This window comes from Triticum urartu, chromosome 2A (assembly GCF_056163025.1).
Source record: "Triticum urartu cultivar PI428250 chromosome 2A, HENAU_Tu73, whole genome shotgun sequence".
Lineage (NCBI taxonomy): Eukaryota > Viridiplantae > Streptophyta > Magnoliopsida > Poales > Poaceae > Triticum > Triticum urartu.
This window is the reverse complement of record NC_141874.1, coordinates 282,336,553-282,356,617: the sequence shown is the minus strand read 5'-3', so window position 1 is coordinate 282,356,617 and position 20,065 is coordinate 282,336,553.

Sequence of the window (20,065 nt, the reverse complement as noted above, 5' to 3'; positions counted from 1 at the left end):
GTGTTGAAAGCAATGTCACACTCCGGAGACCAAACGTACTTGACATGCTTCTGGAGAAGATTTGAGAGAGGCTTCGCGATCTTTGAAAAGTTCTCCATGAACCTTCGACATTAGCTTGCGAGACCGAGGAAGCTACGGAGTTGCTTCACATTCTTAGGTGGTTCCCAATTCACAATTGCAGACACCTTCTCAGGATTCACCGCAATGCCCTTGGCAGAGATTATATGCCCAAGATAAAGAACCTCATCGAGCCAAAACTCGCACTTTGAGAACTTGGCGTAGAACTGATGTTCCCTGAGCTTATCGAGCACCAAACGCAATTGCTTGGCATGATCTTCCTTGTTCTTCGAAAAGACTAGAATGTCGTCGAGATAGACCAAAACAAAGTCATTGGTGTAGGCATTGAAGATGAAGTTCATCATGCGAGAGAAAGTCGGAGGAGCGTTGACGAGGCCAAAAGACATGACAGTGTATTCATATGAACCATAGCTTGTCCTGAAAGCCGTCTTGGGAATATCTTGTTCACGGATTCGAATCTGGTGATAACCCATACGGAGATCAAGCTTGGAGAATACTTGGGCACCTTTGAGTTGTTCGAACAGCTCGTTGATGTTGGGAAGTGGATACTTGTTCTTGATAGTCTTCTTGTTCAAAGGACGGTAATCAACACAAAGTCGGTCCGTTCCATCCTTCTTCACAAAAAGAACTCCACAACCCCACGGAGAAGAACTAGGTCGTATGAGACCCATTCTCTCTTGAATATCGAGTTGCTTCTTCAGCTCCTTCAACTCTTCAGGTCCGAGCTTGTAAGGACGTTTGCACACAGGTTCCGTGCCAGGCTCAAGATCAATGACGAATTAAAACGGCCGGGGCGGAGGCATTCCTGGAAGCTCTTCTGGAAAGACGTCTTGATATTCGAAAACAACTGGAATTTGCAAGATGGCATCCAGTTCACCCTTCTCATTGAGAGAAAACAGATGGATTGTATTATCCCGAGCGGCAAAGACAATTACATCCTCAGACGAATGAGTCAATTGAATCTGCCTGGCTGCACAGTCAAGCTGAGCCTTGTGCTTAGAAAGCCAATCCATTCCGAGAATAAGATCAATATCCGAGTTACCAAGAACCATTGGAGAAGCCAGAAACTTGAAATCACCCATCATGATAGAAATATCCGGAATCTCATGGTTAGCGAGCAAACATTTACCCGGAGAGACAACTGCTAACGGTTTATGCATAACTTGGGAAGTCAACTCATGTTTAGATGCAAAAGGTTTCGAGATGAAACAATGTGATGCACCAGTGTCAAAAAGAACTTTTGCGGAAACATCTTTAACAGGAAGGTTACCCATGATGACATCTGCCAAGTCCTCTTCTTGAGCTGCATTCATCAAATTGACCTTGGCGTGCTTGGGGTTATGCTTGACCACAGCTGTACTTGCCGATCTCACAGGAGGAGGAGGAGGGAGGCGCCTCTGATTGAAGCATTTGTTGGCATAGTGACCCTTCTGTTGGCACTTGTTGCATGTGACCTCTGAAAGCGGACGGTGATACGGAGCACTCGATCTTGGAGCTTGAGACGAAGTCTTGTTCTGAAAGCCAGGGTTGGGTGGGTGGGAAGATCCACTGCCACCTTTGCTCTTCTGATATGGCTGACGAAACGGAGGAGGAGGAAGCCAATACTTCTGTTGCTTGGCCACTTGAGTAGAGGAAGACGGAGTAGCATCTCTGACTCGCTTCTTGGAAGCATCACACCTCAGTTGAGCAGCCTCTTGCTTCAATGCCATGTTGTAGAACTGATCGTACCTCAAGGGCTCAAAGAGAACAAGAGCTAGCTGGATTTCTTCTCTGAGACCACCCCTGAACTGATATATCATGCTCTTCTCGTCAGGGATGTCCTACTTAGCAAAGCGGGCGAGCTTCTGAAACAACTTGTTGTAGTCATAGACAGACAAAGAGCCTTGCTTCAGGTTGCGGAATTTCTCACGCTTGCTTTCAACCACGCTCTGAGGAATATGATGAGCTTTGAAGTCTTGACGGAATTCATCCTAGGTAATCACACGGCCTCCTCTGGAATCCTTGTACTGCTGGAACCATTCTGCAGCTTGGTCTTTGAGTTGGAAGGAAGCGAACTTGACAAAGTCCTCAGGCCTGACGTTACTGCACTCGAAATGCTTGCACAGGTCCACGAGCTAATCGTCAGCATCAGTTGCCTCAACACAATTTCTGGAAGTCTTTGGCCCGTTAGCAAGGAACTGGTTGAGTGTAGCGAAGTGATTCTAATTGTTGCCTTGGTTGCCTGGATTCGCTTGATTGCGCTCTTAAAGAATTTGCATGATCAACTACGTATTTGCATTGGTTGCGGCCATCACAGCTTGCCATGCCTCCGGAGGAGGGGGAGGTGGTGGCGGATCAGGATTTGGAGTCGTGTGCGTTGGAGGAGCCATCCTGAAGAGGTTGACATCCATTAGCACATTCATAGAAAAATATTGAAGCTGAATCCAACGGAATGAAAATTGCAACATATAGTCTTCACATCCGAACATAAGAACAAATGCATTCCAATTGAAATGGTCACATATCCATAAATTGAGAAGCCACTTAGAATTTAGGTAGAGGAAATAAATCAACAAGGTACGGATCAAGAACGAATACTCGGTAAGAAATCCCAATCTCAAACCAAATATCCGTGGAAGAATAGCTAGAGCTACAAGAATTCCCACCTATGAAACTCCCGAACCTTTCCGGTTATGCAATCAGGTGTTGGGGATACAGGGGAAGCATAATATCTCACCCAAATCTAGCAAATCCTACATCCAGCTGTATCCATCCTTCAACACATAACCGAGAAAACTTCGGAAACCATCTACCTCAACCTTCGAAAAGCATCCATTATACAAGTTATGGCAATACTCCCGAACTCCCGCCCCAGTACTGGGTGGCGTCGAGGTTATCTCACCAACGAACTGCATATAAGAGATTTTTTATGTTGGCGTACTAAACTCAGGTATTCCAGAACTGCAAAGATAAAATTGTGACGACAACACCTCGGATCTCAACTCCCCGGGACACTGCCACAACCCCTAAAGATAGGAGGCACCAAGAACAATGTTCTCGTCACAAAACCATCGGAACGATTCCAAGATACCCGCGTGATCCTAAAATTTTTTTTAGTGAAATTTGAGAAGAGAATAGTCAAAACTCCACGTCAGGATGCCTTACTAGAGTGATGAAGGGACTGGGGAGTAAAAAGAATTCCTAAACTCTCCGATATACAATTCCTAAATGACTCAAAACATTTTTCTAGACTCAACTCGGCCGCTAATAACGATCAAGCAATGGGGCTCCTAAGGTCGGGATGGCTCTGATTACCAACTTGTAACGCCCTCGATGCGGCTATATCTCCTACGTGTCGAGGCACGACTTAGAGGCATAACTGCATTGAAAGCAATGTAGCAAGTTAGGAAATCATCACAACATCCAATGTAATACATAATAAGGGGAAAAGTAACATAGTTGGCTTACACTCGCCACATCAATCAAAGTACATAAATAGCATTACATCAACCAATCACTCATGGCCCGACTACGGTGCCAAAATAAAAGACCAACCCAACATGCGACACAGTCCCGATCACCCCAACTGGGCACCACTACTGATTATCAGGGAAAGATACATAGTAACGGCGTGAGTCCTCGTCTAACTCCCACTTGAGCTCTAACGCGTCATCTGGAACAGAGTCGTCTGGTCCTGCATCTGGTTTGGAAGTAAACTGTGAGCCACAGGGACTCAGCAATCTTGCACCCTCGCGATCAAGACTATTTAAGCTTATAGGAAAGGCAAGGTAAAATATGTGGAGCTGCAGCAAGCGACTAGCATGTATGGTGGCTAACCTATTCGCAAAAGAGAGCGAGAAGAGATAGCAAAGCGCGAACGAGTAACAAGAGAACAACCTGCGGCAAGCATTACTCCAACACCGTGTTCGCTTCCCGGACTCCGCTGAGAAGAGACCATCACGGTAACACACTCAGTTCATTCATTTTAATTAAGTTAAGGTTCAAGTTATCTACAACCGGACATTAACAAATTCCCATCTGCCCATAACCGCGGGCACGGCTTTCGAAAGTTCAATCCCTGTAGGGGAGTCCCAACTTAGCCCATGACAAGCTCTCACGGTCAACGAAGGAATAGACCTTCTCCCGAGACATTCCGATCAGGCTCGGTATCCCGGTTCTACAAGACACTTCGACAAGTTAAAACCAATCCAGCAACACCGCCCGATTGTGCTGTCAAATCCCGACAGGAGCCGCACATATCTCGTTCTCAGGGCACACTCAAATTATCCAAACTTCCGTTAGGCCAGCCCAGAGTTGCCCCTGGTAGCCACCGGCGGCTAACGAGGTGGACCAACACTCGGAGGAGCACTGGCCTGGGGGGGTTTAAATAAGATGACCCTTGGGCTCCAGAAACCCAAGGGAAAAAGAGGCTAGGTGGCAAATGGTAAACCAAGGTTGGGCATTGCTGGAAAAGCTTTATTCAAGGCGAACTATCAAGGGGTTCCCATTATCACCCAACCGCGTAAGGAACGCAAAAATCCGGGAACATAACACTGATATGACGGAAACTAGGGCGGCAAGAGTGGAACAAAACACTAGGCGAGAGGCCGAGCCTTCCACCCTTTACCAAGTATATGGATGCATTAAGATAACAAGATAATATAATGATATCCCAAAAAGTAAATAATGTTCCAACAAGGAACGGTCTCCAATCTTCACCTGCAACTAGCAACGCTATAAGAGGGGCGGAGCAAAGCGGTAACATAGCCAATCAACGGTTTGCTAGGACATGGTGGGTTAGAAGTTTGACATGGCAATTTGGGAGGCATGATAAGAAAGTGGTAGGCATCGTAGCATAGGCATAGCAAAAGAGCGAGCATCTAGCAAAGCAAAGATAGTAGTGATTTCGAGGGTATGATCATCTTGCCTGCAACGTTGTCAGAGTTGACTGGATCCTCGAAAGCAAACTCAACGGGCTCCTCATTAGCGAACTCATCTCCCGGATCTATCCAAGCAAGACAAACAAGCAAAAGGACCGCAATCAACCACGTGCACAACTCAAACAATATGATGCAAACATGGTAAGCTATGCGGGATGCGATATGTGATGCATATGCAAGATTTGGCAAGGAATGAGCGAACCTGGTCTCAACTTGGAAATCCAAGTGTGCCACTGGAAAGGTGAGATGATTTCGCTCGAAAACGATATAAAGAACGCCCGAATCGGAGACACGGTTTGGAAATGGCAAGCAAAACAAATATGGCACCGGTCTGCGATATACAGCATGTGATCATCTAAATGCAACAAGATGAACATGCTACAGCACCCAAACATGGCAACAAAATACATGGCAGAGATCCATTCATGATGCTTAACAAAAGAGGAACACTGAGCTACGGCCAATTCATCCATTAACAGGTTCAAACAAGCATGGAAAAAGTGCAATTGGTAAACAGATCTCAGACTTAGTGAAATTAACACTTGTCTGGAATTTCAGATCAGGTAGCACACTTCGGAGCATGAAAACTATATGATACAGGGCCTGAACATCGCAAAGTAAAGCATGGCATGGAGCTACTCAAAGAGCTTAACAAAAGTCTCTTAGTGACCTTGAGCCAAAAGGGATCATAAAATACATTTGCAAGCATGTGAACATGGCAAAAACACAAACAGATCACAGACTTGGTGAAAAACTGGAGAATGCAAAACAGATATCAAGTAGGCATGTTTACGAGCACGATGCACTCACTATAGAGAAAGTCATGACAATCTAAGCATATACTTATCAAGAATACACATTATAAAAGCTAGACAAGGCAAGAACAATAACATATCATGCACGGATCAACTACAACATCCTCGGCAAAAATCGCTAACAAGTAGACAATCTTCCCAGATTCACAAAATGACAAAAGTAGAGATCGATTGAATCAAGATAGGGTTCTCAATAATTGCAAACAAAGACATGGATGGATAGAGCACTAAAAGATTAACAAAACATACTTATTGATCATCCTCAAAAGAGGCACGGATCACTAGAAAACAACATGAACATATGGCATATTGATAAGAACAGCTCAAGGACTTAGTGGAAATGCTAAGTCCCTGAAATCAACATTAACAAATGCACCACTTTGCAAGCTTTTGCTAGTCACCACACACATCACAAAAATACATGGATGGAACCACTGGAAAGATGACAAAGCATATAACAAAACATATGTAGAGCTCAGGGGCATATCATGCATACAATAATCATAGCAAAAATGACAAATAGCTATTTGGAGCAGCAGATCTGACAATTATCTCAAATAGCACTCTTTCAACAGCATTTCAGGCATCAAGATGAACTCAATTGAAAATGATGCAGTGAGATAAAATGATGTTCTCTCTGAGACGAACAATTTGATATGCTATATGCCCAAAACGGATCTACGGATGAGGAGATACAACATGATGAACATGGCAAAATAATTAGCGACTTAGGGAAAAATCAACCCCTAGGGTTTCCAGGTCCAGATCTGAGGTTGCGGGTACCGAGGACCGCCGGGGAAGCACTGTTCACCGGAGCTAAGGAGGCGGCGGTGGCCGGAGACAACGAGGGAGGCCGGAGAGATGGCCGAAGACGGCGGCGACCGCGGCGTGGGGCGGCAGCGAGGTGGGACTTAGGGAAAAATCAACCCCTAGGGTTTCCAGGTCCAGATCTGAGGTTGCGGGAACCGAGGACCGCCGGGGAAGCACTGTTCACCGGAGCTAAGGAGGCGGCGGTGGCCGGAGACGACGAGGGAGGCCGGAGAGATGGCCGAAGACGGCGGCAACCGCGGCGTGGGGCGGCAGCGAGGTCCGGCCGCGTCGGACGGTGGCCGGCGCGGAGCTCTAAGCTCGCCGGCGAGACAGCGTGGTGGCGCGGCAAGCAGCTCCGGCGTCGGGGCGGCGCGCCTGGAGCGAGGAGGCGGCGGGGAGGATCTGGGCCGCGGGGGCCTGACCCGGGCTCATGGGCCGGCGACGCGGGAGGCGGTGCGGCGCCACGTGGCGGCGCGGGAGTGGACCGAGCGGGCGGCGGACGCTGTCCGGCGGCCGGCGGACGTGTCCGGCCGCACGGAGAGGGGCGGATCTAGGGTTAGGGGTGGAAATACCCGGGATTTCAAATGGGGGAGGTATATATAGGCATAGAGGTAGCTAGGAGTGTCCAAATGAGGTGCGGTTTTTGGTCACGCGATCGTGATCGAACGCTCTAGATGATGGAGAGGGCTTTGGTGGGTTTTGGGCCAAATTGGAGGGGTGTTGGGCTGCAACACACACGAGGCCTTTTCGGTCCCTCGGTTAACCGTTGGAGCATCAAACGAAGTCCAAATGGTACGAAACTTGACAGGCGGTCTACCGGTAGTAAACCAAGGCTGCTTGGCAAGTCTCGGTCCCATCCGGAAATGTTTAATCCGCACACACGAAAGAAAGGTAGAAATGACCACCGGAGGAGAACGGAGCGCCGGAATGCAAAACGGACAACGGGGAAAATGCTCGGATGCATGAGATGAACACGTATGCAAATGCAATGCACATGATGACATGATATGAGATGCATGACAACAACAACAACAACACACAGAGACAAAAACCCGAACCTGAGGAAATAAAATAACTTAATGCCGGAAACGGCAAGAGTTGGATTATATATTGGGTAAATCATATCCGGGGTGTTAACAACTTATCCTCCATATGTCAGGTGATCCTGTGAAATAAACCGGTACTTTATCGTTGTATTCCTGTAGTTTTCCTCTGTGTAGTCTCCAAGGGTCGTTTTATCTTTCCAAGGTGAACTAGGATTTTAACTAATGCTCCGATTTGAACAAATGTACATTAGCCCCCAAGTATCAAGGATAATGCTTGCATTGTACTTGAGACTTGCAAAAAAAATGGATGACAGAGCAAATAGGCATTAGCCCCCAAGCCCATTGATGATATATCTTGCCTTTGTAGGCCGAGCTGAGTAAGAAGGATGCTCAAACCGCTGACCTTTAGGAGAACATGAAATCTCATCAAGAGGAGGCTTCCAAGGCCAAGGAAGAACTGACTAATGCCTTAGTAGCCACAGAGAAGGCCGGTTTAACAAAGAAGGCCGAAGACGCAGAAGCATCCCTGAAGCCGGTTGTTGAAGAACTGACCGGCTTAAAATGGCAAATTAATGCCATGACCTCTGCTGTATTTGGTGAGTATCCGCATATGAAGTTTTTCCAATCCATAATATCTTATCAAAAACCGGTTTACTGATGCTTTACTGTGACAGGGACCCGCATTACTCATCTGGGCTCCGACATGCGGATGAAGCTTAAAGAAGCCTATACTTTGATAGAACAGCTGTATTCTGGATCCCAATGAGCCATTTGCACTACAGCTTATAACAAGCCTCCTGCAACACTGATAAAAGAAACCATCGAAAAGCTGGCCATGCTGCCTGCCCGGTTGGATGAACTGAAGAGATCAACCGCAAGGTCAGGTGCGCTGACCGCACTAATCCGGGCCAAGGCGTGGATTCCAGATCTTGAACCGACAGATATCGGCCAAGGCTACCCCAGCGTGAAGGAAGATGGCACAAATTTCAACAACGATGATCTTCGAAGGCTGACAAAGGAAATGTGGCCTATAGCGAGTAAATTGGCGGATGACACAGATCTATCTCATTAACAACCGGTTTATGATGTTGAGGGGAAAAGACAGCCCGCGCCGATTCATAATGTAGAAGATCTTGTTCCGCCGATTCGTAAGAATACTTATGCCCCTGACATTGACCCTTCCAACCTTATTCATGAAGAAGCGGTTTTTCAAGCCTTAACTTGAATCGATTGGACAATGATTGATTTCAAGTGACTGGGTAGGGATGACGAGAATGCACCCGCCGAAGATGACCCTCAATCTTCAAGCCGTCTGGATGAAGAATCGTAATCTGGAAGTTGGTTTAATCATTTTCCAAATTTTGTTGAAACAATTGTCCTGTGTGGGCACTAAAGCGCCTTGTAATAGGCTAGTGCAAATACTTATCTGCTTATGCCATCGAGCATACTTGTTTTGCTTGACATTGATAACTCGCCATGCTTTCGGGATCTATTATATGCATAATCCACAGTGGCTTTACTAAGCTTATTCCTGCAAAAAAATTGAAAGTGTCCTAGCGGTTTACCGCTGGACGGGTCATGGTGCCCAAACATACATATAACCTGGATGCCGAACCAAGGATGTAATATGTAGATATAAAATAGATGATACCTGTGGTATATCTCGTTTGGCTTACCAACTGTTGTTATAATAAAAGGTGATAACACCAATCTGGAGTGTTGATGACTCATTGAATCCTCGTCGGTTCATACCGAAATCTTTCCGGGTGATGGTAAACACCGGTTTATGCATATAATTGTGGTGACCTGTAGTCAGACCAGACCGGAACAATATTATTGCCGGATTAAAACTGACCATGTACTGACAACTTAGCGTTGAAAGCCATGCCGGCTTGTAATAAACACCGATTTATCAGAAAATATTCATAAATCCCTTATCAAAAGATGTTTAAAATAGAAAATTCAAAAGAAATGTGCAAGGCTTTTCATGGGCTGCCATGCCGCTGAGTTAAACCATTTGTCAAAGACTTTTAAGATGGACCTCAATCTTTAACCAATCATCGTTTTAACTTTGACAAGTTCAGGGTCTATGAGATTGACTTGTCAAACGTTCGATGGGTCACACCAGGTTTACCTGGACGGAGTGGCTTACTTAAAAAGGTAGGATAACCCGGGATTTTAGGTGAATACACCTGGCTTCCAATCCTGGCTTGTGTGACGCCCCGAGACCGATGCGCCAGGTGTCTTCCAGTTATTCGCCGTCGTTTCCATGGCATTCGCTTGTGTGTTGCATCTTGTCATTGCATCATATGCATTGCATCATCATGTTTTCAAAACTTACATCTGTCCCGGTCTCCTCGTTCTTTCCGTTGTCCGTTCTGAGCCCAGACACATTGCACGCGCCCGCGACACCTCCGAAATATTATTTTATAAGTGGCCGAAAAATGTTCTCGGAATGGGTTTAAAGTTGGCATGCCGTGTTTTTATGTTGTAGGTAGGCCGCCTGCCAAGTTTCATCGCGTTCGGAGTTCGTTTGATGCCCCAATAGTTAACTATAGCGGCAGTATAGCCGGTCTTTTCGTCGGACGTTTTCGGTCTCCGGAAACCATGTCGGGATGCATCTCTCCCTTCTTCTCTCAGACCAACCCTCTCTCCACAGTCCACCTAGGCTCATGCCTACCCCTCTTCACGCCCGGAGCCATCCGATGCATTCGCACGGTCCGAAAACCCCTCTTTGCTCAGAGCACAAACCCCCTCGCATGCATGTCCGAAACTTCCCCGAACCCGACCCGGGCAGTTGTCACCGTTGGGTCCGGATCATCCCCAAACGTCTACAAAACATCCCCGTTTTCTTAATTGGACTCCCTAACATATTTTTTCCTCGTCCGTCCAATTTAAATCTAAGGGTTTCGATTAGTCTGCCTTTAGATCCACTAGATTGATATAAATATAAGTCCAACCCTAGATTTTAGGAAGCCTTGTCCCATCGATCCCATCGCACCGCTGCCACTCCTCTAGTCCCCTCTTCCTCGGGATCCCCTCCCGATCCAGCCCACCAACCAGTGCAAGCCACTTGTTTCCCTCGATCCCGACTGGATCATGTAGCTGCTCGAGGCCGGAGCAGGAGCGCTCGGCCTCGTCCCCTCGCGCCACCACCACCGGCAACCAGCGCCACCAGGCTGTGCCCTACTCCCTTCCTCCCCGTACCGCTCTCTCGAAATCTCTCATCTCTCTCGCCTCACCCTCTTTCTCTCTCTCTTCACAGGGAACGAGTGGGATATGCCATGACCGACCGCGGAAGCTCCGTCATCGCCAGGATCAAGTTCCTTCGGCCCCGGCCTCGGATCCGACATCTCCAGCCTCCCTGCTGCCTTGCTTGCCCGCCGGAGTCGGCCCGGTCGCCACCTTTCCTTGCTCCTGGAGCCGCGGCGCCCGCTCATCCTCAAGGTCGCCGGTGTTCGTCCCGCAAAGCCGTTGCCTCGCCACAGTTCCTCCGCCTCGCCCTATTCAGATCGGCTCCCTATAGGGCCGGATCCGCACGTCCGCTCCCTCCCTGCCGTTCCTCCGGAGTCCCGTTGCCGCGCCGACCATCTTCTGCATCGCCATGAACCCCTGCTGCTGCCTTTTTTCTTCAGTAGCGAGCAGCAGCTCGTTCGCCTCGCCTCGCCTCGCTTTGGCCACGCCATGCTTCGCGTCTGCCCAGATCCGGCGCTGGCTGGCATCTTCAACCTCCCTCTGTGTGCCCGCAAGCTCGCTGTTGCTGGCATCCTCGCCAAGACCTACTGCTGCCATGCCTTGCTTCGTCTGAAGCCACTGCGCAAAGCCCCGCCTGTTTCAGCGCCCGTTGACCGAGCCTGGGCCTTCTTGCCCTAGCTACTCTTCTGCTACGGCCTCCTCACCGACTGGGCCTTGGCCCATTGTGAGAGGCCCCCCAGAAGCGCCTCTCTTTTTTTTTCAGTTGGCCCAACTTGCACCAGATTCGGCCCATAGATATTTTTTTAGTTCTGCGAATTTACTAATTTTTCCTTCACATGCATAATTACAGAATATGCCATCATTTTAAAAATGCTCTCACCTAAATAACCGTGCATCGGATTTAAAGAAACTTGACATGAAAGTTGCTTAGAATTTCGTGTAGTTTCATAATATGTCATTTTCATCCATGTTTAAAATGTTTAAAATGTTGTTTGTGTAACTTTGCCCATATGCCATGCTAAAATGTTTTAATTCATAACTATTTAACCGTAGCTCCAAATGTAATAATCTTTATATGTAAATGGGGTAGAAAAATGTCTAGTTTAACTTGGTGGCATCACTTTGCATGTTTAACGACCCTAAAATTGTGTTTAGGGTAGAACAGTACCAAATCCATTAATATGCACATGAGGATTTTCCGGACTTATTGCTTGTTGTTCCGGCCTCATTTAAACTTGCCTAGATAGGTAGTTTTACTTTGCTTCACCTCTTGCCATGTTAACCAACATTTAATATTGTTGAGTACCTAACCGGGAGTGAACTAAATAATCAAATGTGGTGTCTGGCAATATGAAACTCGTTGCATATTGATCTCCACTTAATTTGTAGTATTGTTTGTTGCACTTTGCCTTGCCATGCCATGCCTCATTAAACTGGACATGCATCATACTTGGTTGTGCATCATGCCATGATTATGTGATGGTTGTTTACTATGTTGTTTTCTTCTTTCCGGTGTTGCTTCTTCGGGTTAGTTCCGATAACGTCGCGTTTGTGAGGATTCGTTCGACTACGTCTGGTTGTCTTCTTCGTGGACTCGTTCTTCTTCCTTGCGGGATCTCGGGCAAGATGACCATACCCTCGAAACCACTTCTATCTCTGCTTGCTAGTTGTTCGCTCTTTTGCTATGCTGTGATACCTACCACTTGCTATATCATGCCTCCCATATTGCCATGTCAAGCCTCTAACCGACCTTACCTAGCAAACCGTTGTTTGGCTATGTTACCGCTTTTGCTCAGCCCCTCTTATAGCGTTGCTAGTTGCAGGTGAAGATGAAGTTTGCTCCATGTTGGAACTTGGTTATGTTAGGATATCACAATATCTCTTATTTAATTAATGCATCTATATACTTGGTAAAGGGTGGAAGGCTCGGCCTTATGCCTGGTGTTTTGTTCCACTCTTGCCGCCCTAGTTTTCGTCATACCGGTGTTATGTTTCTTGATTTTGCGTTCCTTACACGGTTGGGTGTTATGGGGACCCCTTGACAGTTCACTTTGAATAAAACTCCTCTAGCAAGGCCCAACCTTGGTTTTACCTTTTGCCTCACCACCACCTACCCTTCCCTCGGGTCGGCCAACCCGAGGGTCATGTTTATTTTAAGCCCCCTGGGCCAGTGCTTGTCTAAGTACTGGTCCGAACCGAGTAGACTGCGGGGCCACCTCGGGGAAACATGAGGTTTAGTTTTACTCGTAGGGTGTCTCATCCAGTGTTGCCTTGAGAACGAGATATGTGCAGCTCCTATTGGGATGTCGGCGCATCGGGCGGTCTTGCTGGTCTTGTTTTACCATTGTCGAAGATGTCTTGTAACCGAGATTCCGAGCCTGATCGGGTCTTCCTTGGAGAAGGAATATCCTTCGTTGACCGTGAGAGCTTGTGATGGGCTAAGTTGCGACACCCATGCAGGGTTTTGAACTTTCAAAAGCCGTGCCCATGGTTATGGGAATATGGGAATTTGTTAATGTCCGGTTATAGAGAACTTGACACTTAACTTAATTTAAAATGCATCAACTGTGTGTGTAGCCGTGATGGTCTCTTTCTGGCGGAGTCCGGGAAGTGAACACGGTTCTTGTGTTATGCTTGAACGTAAGTAGTTGCAGGATCACTTCTTGATCACTTCTAGTTCACGACTGTTGCTTCGCTTCTCTTCCCGCTCTCATTTGCGTATGTTAGCCACCATATATGCTAGTGCTTGCTGCAGCTCCACCTCATTACCCTATCCTACCCATAAGCTTAAATAGTCTTGATCGCGAGGGTGTGAGATTGCTGAGTCCCCGTGACTCACATATTACTTCCAAAACTAGTTGCAGGTGCCGTTGATACTAGTGCAGGTGACGCAACCGAGTTCAAGGAGGAGCTCAATGAAGATCGTGTTCGTTGTGTTGTTTCGTTTCTAGTTGATCAGTAGTGGAGCCCAATCGGGGCGATCGGGGATCTTTTGCATTATGGGTTGTCTTTCTTTATTTGGTTCTGTAGTTGGACCTTGATTGTATCTGGATGATGTAATGCTATATTCATGTATTGTTTGAAGTGGCGATTGTAAGTCAATTCTTTAACCCTTTCTTATTGAGTACATGGGATGTGTAAAGATTACCCCTCTTGCGACATGCCTATAATGCGATTATGCCTCTAAGTCGTGCTCCGACACGTGGGACATATAGCTGCTGTAACGCCCTCGATGCGGCTATATCTCCTACGTGTCGAAGCACGACTTAGAGGTATAACCGCATTGAAAGCAATGTCGCAAGTAAGGTAATCTTCACAACAACCCATGTAAATAGATAATAGGGGAAAAGGTACATAGTTGGCTTACACTCGCCACGTCACACAAATACATGAATAACATTACAATCATCCAATACACTCATGGTCCGACTACGGTACCAAAATAAAAGATCAACCCCAACATGCGACACGGTCCCCGATCGCCCCAACTGGGCACCACTACTGATCATCTGGGAAAGACACATAGTAACGACGAGAGTCTTCGTCGAACTCCCACTTGAGCTCAAGCGCATCATCTGGAACGGTATCATCGGTCCCTGCATCTGGTTTTGGAAGTAATCTGTGAGTCACGGGGACTCAGCAATCTCGCACCCTCGCGATCAAGACTATTTAAGCTTATAGGTAAGGCAAGGTAATATGTGGAGCTACAGCAAGCGACTAGCATATATGGTGGCTAACCTGTTCGCAAAAGAGAGTGAGAAGAGAAAGCAAGGCACGGACGAAGAACTATGATCAAGAAGTGATCCTATAACAACCTACGTCAAGCATTACTCCAACACCGTGTTCACTTCTCGGACTCCGCCGACAAGAGACCATCACGGCTACACACGCGGTTGATTCATTTTAATTAAGTTAAGTTTCATGTTATCTACAACCGGGCATTAACAAATTCCCATCTGCCCATAACCGCGGGCACGGCTTTGGAAAGTTCAAATCCCTGAAGGGGAGTCCCAACTTAGCCCATCACAAACTCTCACGGTCAATGAAGGATATTCCTTCTCCTGAGACATTCCGATCAGACTCGGTATCCCGGTTCTACAAGACATCCTCGACAATGGTAAAACAAGTCCAGCAACACCGCTCGAATGTTCCGACAAATCCCGATAGGAGCTGCACATATCTCGTTCTCAGGGCATACTCAAATGAGACATCCTACGAGTAAAACCAACCCTCAAGTTGCCCCGAGGTGGCCCCGCAGTCTACTCGGTCGGACCAACACTCAGAGGAGCACTGGCCCAGGGGGGTTTAAATAAAGATGACCCTCGGGCTTCAGAAACCCAAGGGAAAAGAGGCTAGGTGGCAAATGGTAAAACCAAGGTTGGGCATTGCTGGAGGAGTTTTATTCAAGGCGAACTGTCAAGGGGTTCCAATTATCACCCAACCGCGTAAGGAACGCAAAATCCAGGAACATAACACCAATATGACAGGAAACTAGGGCGGAAATAGTGGAACAAAACACTAGGAAAAAGGCCGAGCCTTCCACCCTTTACCAAGTATATAGATGCATTAAGATAACAAGATAATATAGTGATATCCCAACAATAAACAATGTTCCAACAAGGAACGATATCCAATCTTCACCTGGAACTAGCAACGCTATAAGAGGGGCTGAGCAAAGCGGTAACATAGCTAATCAACGGTTTGCTAATACATGGTGGGTTAGAGGTTTGACATGGCAATTTGTGAGGCATGATAAGCAAGTGGTAGGTATCGTAGCATAGGCATAGAAAAAGAGCGAGCATCTAGCAAGCAAAGATAGAAGTGATTTCGAGGGTATGATCATCTTGCCTGCAAAGTTGTCAGAGTTGACTTGATCCTCGTAAGCAAACTCAATGGGCTCCTCGTTAGCGAACTCGTCTCCCGGCTCTACCCAAACAAGACAAACAAGCAAAAGGAACACAATCAACCACGTGCAATGCTCGAACAACATGACACAAACATCACCTCTGCAAGTGGAGTCATGCCCTGACTTTCCTATTATCCAGTATGCTGATGATACTTTGGTTCTCCTTCAAACTGATGCAAAGCAACTTCATTGCCTCAAAGCACTCCTCAACACTTTTGCAGATGCTACTGGCCTGAAAGTGAACTATAATAAGTCAAGCCTCATCCCAATTAATGTGCCAGAAGACAAGGTGGAAATTTTGACAAATACTTTCCACTTAAAAAGAGAATCCTTCCCCATTCATTATTTGGGAGCACCCTTGGGTCTTCATAAACCAACTGTGGAGCAATTCTTTCCTCTTGTCACACGACTCCAGAAGAAGCTTGTGGGTTTATCTTCTTTCATGACTCTGGCTGGCAGATTGTTATTAGTAAAATCTGTCTTAAACTCTCTGTTGATCTACCTCATGGGATGCCTTGATGTCCCTGTAACTATTAAAACCCAATCTATCAAGTTTTTGCGGCATTGTCTCTGGAGAGGTCCTGATCTAGAGGACCACAGGCCTGCCATGGTTGCTTGGAGTACTGTTTGTTGACCTAAGGATCAAGGAGGCCTAGGGGTCAAGGATATTTTTATTCAGAGCAAAGCTCTTCTTCTCAAGAACCTACACAAGTTTTATAATAGGCATAACATCCCATGGGTCAACTTGATTTGGGAAACCTACTATAGCAATGATTTGTTGCCTGGCAGTACTTGGGTTGGATCCTTTTGGTGGAAGGAAAATCTCAAGCTCATTGACAACTTTAAATGTTTGGCCAGATGTCACATAGGGGATGGTAAAAGTGCTTTATTCTGGTCTGATCTGTGGCATTCAGCTTGTTTACAGGACTTGTTCCCACACCTTTTCTCATTTGTGAAGAACAACAACACTACTGTGCACACCATTATTCACACTGAATTCCTAGAGGATTTATTCCACCTTCCACTCACTGTGCAAGCCTTCCAGGAATTTGAAAATATGGAAGACATCTGTATTGCCTTAAGGACCTGGATTGCACTCACACCTGGAGTTACATTTGGGGTAATGGCCAATTCTCAGTTGCTCAGGCTTATAAAGTAATGATGGGAGTTAAATTAGTGCCTCAGCAGTTTAACTGGATTTGGAATAGCTCTTGCCAGCCCAAACACAAGGTGTTTTTTTGGAGATTACTTCATGATAGGCTAAATACTAGGAACCTTCTACGCAGGAAAACCTTCCATTTAGAAAGCTACAACTGTGTTGTAAATAACTATCCTCAGGAGGAAACCTTGCAGCATCTCTTTTAGACCTGCCCTTTTGCATCCTAGTGCTGGGACCTATTATGATCTACAAGACAAGCTAATGTTTCTGTGCTTGAAGCTTTTCATGATCTCAGGCAGAAATTACATGTACCTTTCTTCATGGAAATCATCATCCTAGCTTCTTGGGTTATCTGGATCTCAAGGAATAATCTCATCTTTCAAGCAATTCAACCTTAAGTTCAGAGGTGGAAAGCAATCTTCATTAAAGAGTTATGCAAGGGCTTTCTGTACTTGGCTTGACAACCTTGTTCTGTAATTTTGTTTTTTTTGGTAGTTTTTTTTCTTTTTAGGGCTTACCTCAAGACTTTGTACTGTTGGATCCTTGCTTTTCATTTTCAATTATAAAAATTACAGTGGGGTTTTTCCCTACTGTGTATAGTCAAAAAAACATGACGCAAACATGGTATGCTATGCGGGATGCGATATGTGATGCATATGCAAGATTTGACAAGGAATGATTGAACCTGGACTCAACATGGAAATCCAAGAGTGCCACTGGAAAGGTGAGCTGATTTCGGTTGAAATCGATATAAAGATCACCGGAATCGGATGCACGGTTTGGAAATGGCAAGTAATACAAATATGACACCGGTTTGCGATAAACAGCAAGTAGCCATCTAAATGCATCAAGAAAATAATGACACGACACTCAAACATGACAAAAAATACTTGGCAGGGATCCACTCATGATGCTTGACAAAAGATGAAAACTGAGCTACGGCCAATTCATCCATTAACAGGTTCAAATAAGCATGGCAAAAGTGCAAATGATAACAGGTTTCAGACTTAGTGAAATTAACACAAGTCTGGAATTTAACATCAGGTAGCACACTTTAGAGAATGAAAACTATATGCTACAGGAACTTAACATGGCAAAGCAAGGCATGGCATGAAGCTACTCAAAGCACTTAACAAAAGTCCCTTAGTGACCTTGAGCCAAAAGGGATTGGAAAATACAATTGCAAGCATGTGAACATGGCAAAAAACATAATCAGATCCCAGACTTAGTGAAAAACTGAAGCACGCCAATCTGTTAACGAGTAGGCATGTTTACGAGCTCGATGCACTCACTACGGAGCATGGCATGACAAACTAAGCATACACACATCAAGAATACATATCATAGAAGGTAGACATGGCAAGAACAACAACATAGCATGCACGGATCAATAGCAAAATCCTTGGCAAAATCGCTAACAAGTCAACAATCTGCCAGGATTCACGAAATAGCAAACGTAGAGCTTGATTGAGTCAAGCTAGGCTGCTCCATAAATGCAAACAAAGACATGGATGGATAGAGCACCACAATGTTAACAAATCATCCTTACTTATCATCCTCAAAAGAGGCACGGATCACTAGGAAATAGCATGAACATATGGCATATTGACAAAAATCAGGACAAGGACTTAGAGAAAAGTCCCTGAAATCAGCATTACCGATTGCACTACTTTGCAAACTTGTGCTAGTCACCACACTTATCACAAAAATACATGGTAAGAAACTTTTTAAACATGGCATGGCATATAACAAAACTCATGTAGAGCTCAGGAGCATATCAGGCACACATTAATCATGGCAAAAATGACAAATATCTATTTGAGGAAACAGATCTGGCAATTTTATCATATAGCCCTCTTCTAACAGCATTTCGGGCACCAAGATGAGCTCAAATGAAAATGATGCAATGAGATTAAATGATGTACTCTCTGATACGAACATTTTGATATGCTACACGCGCAAATCACAGCTACGGATGCAGAGATACAACATGATGAAAATCGCAAAAAAATAGGGTTTCGGGGGAAAGTCAACCGTCTCCCAGATCTGGATCCGGTCCGAATGTACTGTAGCATGTACACGCCTCCCGAGGTTCGCCGGGGTTGAAGTCGCCGGAGAAGGACGAGGCAGCCGGAGAGGAGGGAGCTCGCCGGGGCAGGGGCTCTCGCCGGAGCACGAAACGGCGGGCGCGGAAGCCGGCAGGGAGGGAGCTCGTCGGGGCAGAGCGGTGCCGGACTTGGGCGGCGGGCTGGGCGGCTGGAGATCGCCAGACTGCGGCGGCGGTGGCCGACTCGGCGCGCGGGGTCAGCGCGGGCGAGGGAGATGAAGGCGCGGGCGGCGGGAGGAGACGGGCTGTGGAGGGCCGGCCGTGGGCTCACGGGCCGGAGGCGGGAAGAGCGGCGGCGCGACACGTGGCGCGGTGCCACTGGTGCGGGGCGGTGGCGCGGCTGCAGCCGGACACGTCCGGCGCCGGCGGACATTGTCCGGCGCGCGGAGGACGAAGGAGGCTAGGTTTAGGCTAGGAGAGTCCAAATGAGGTGCGGTTTTCGGCCACGCGATCGTGATTGAACGCTCTAGATGATGGAGAGGGTTTAGGTGGGTTTTGGGCCAAATTGGAAGGGTGTTGGGCTGCAACACACACGAGGCCTTCTCGGTCCCTCGGTTAACCGTTGGAGTATCAAACGAAGTCCAAATGACACGAAACTTGACAGGCGGTCTACCGGTAGTAAACCAAGGCCTCTTGACAAGTCTCGGTCCAATCCGGAAATGTTTAACTCCCACACAAGAAAAGAGGTAGAATGGGGCACCGGAGGAGATAGGAGCACCGGAATGCAAAACGGACAACGGGAAAAATGCTCAGATGCATGAGACGAACACGTATGCAAATGCAATGCACATGATGACATGATATGAGATGCATGACAAAGGCAATAACACATGGAGACAAAAACCCGAAACGGAGGAAATAAAATAACTTAGCGCCGGAAATGGCAAGAGTTGGGATACATATAAGGTAAACTACATCCGGGTTGTTACAACACTCCACCACTACGAAAGGATCTCGTCCCGAGATCTAGGACTGGAAAAACGCCGGGTACTCAGAACGGAGGTGATCCTCGCGTTCCTAGGTGGCTTCA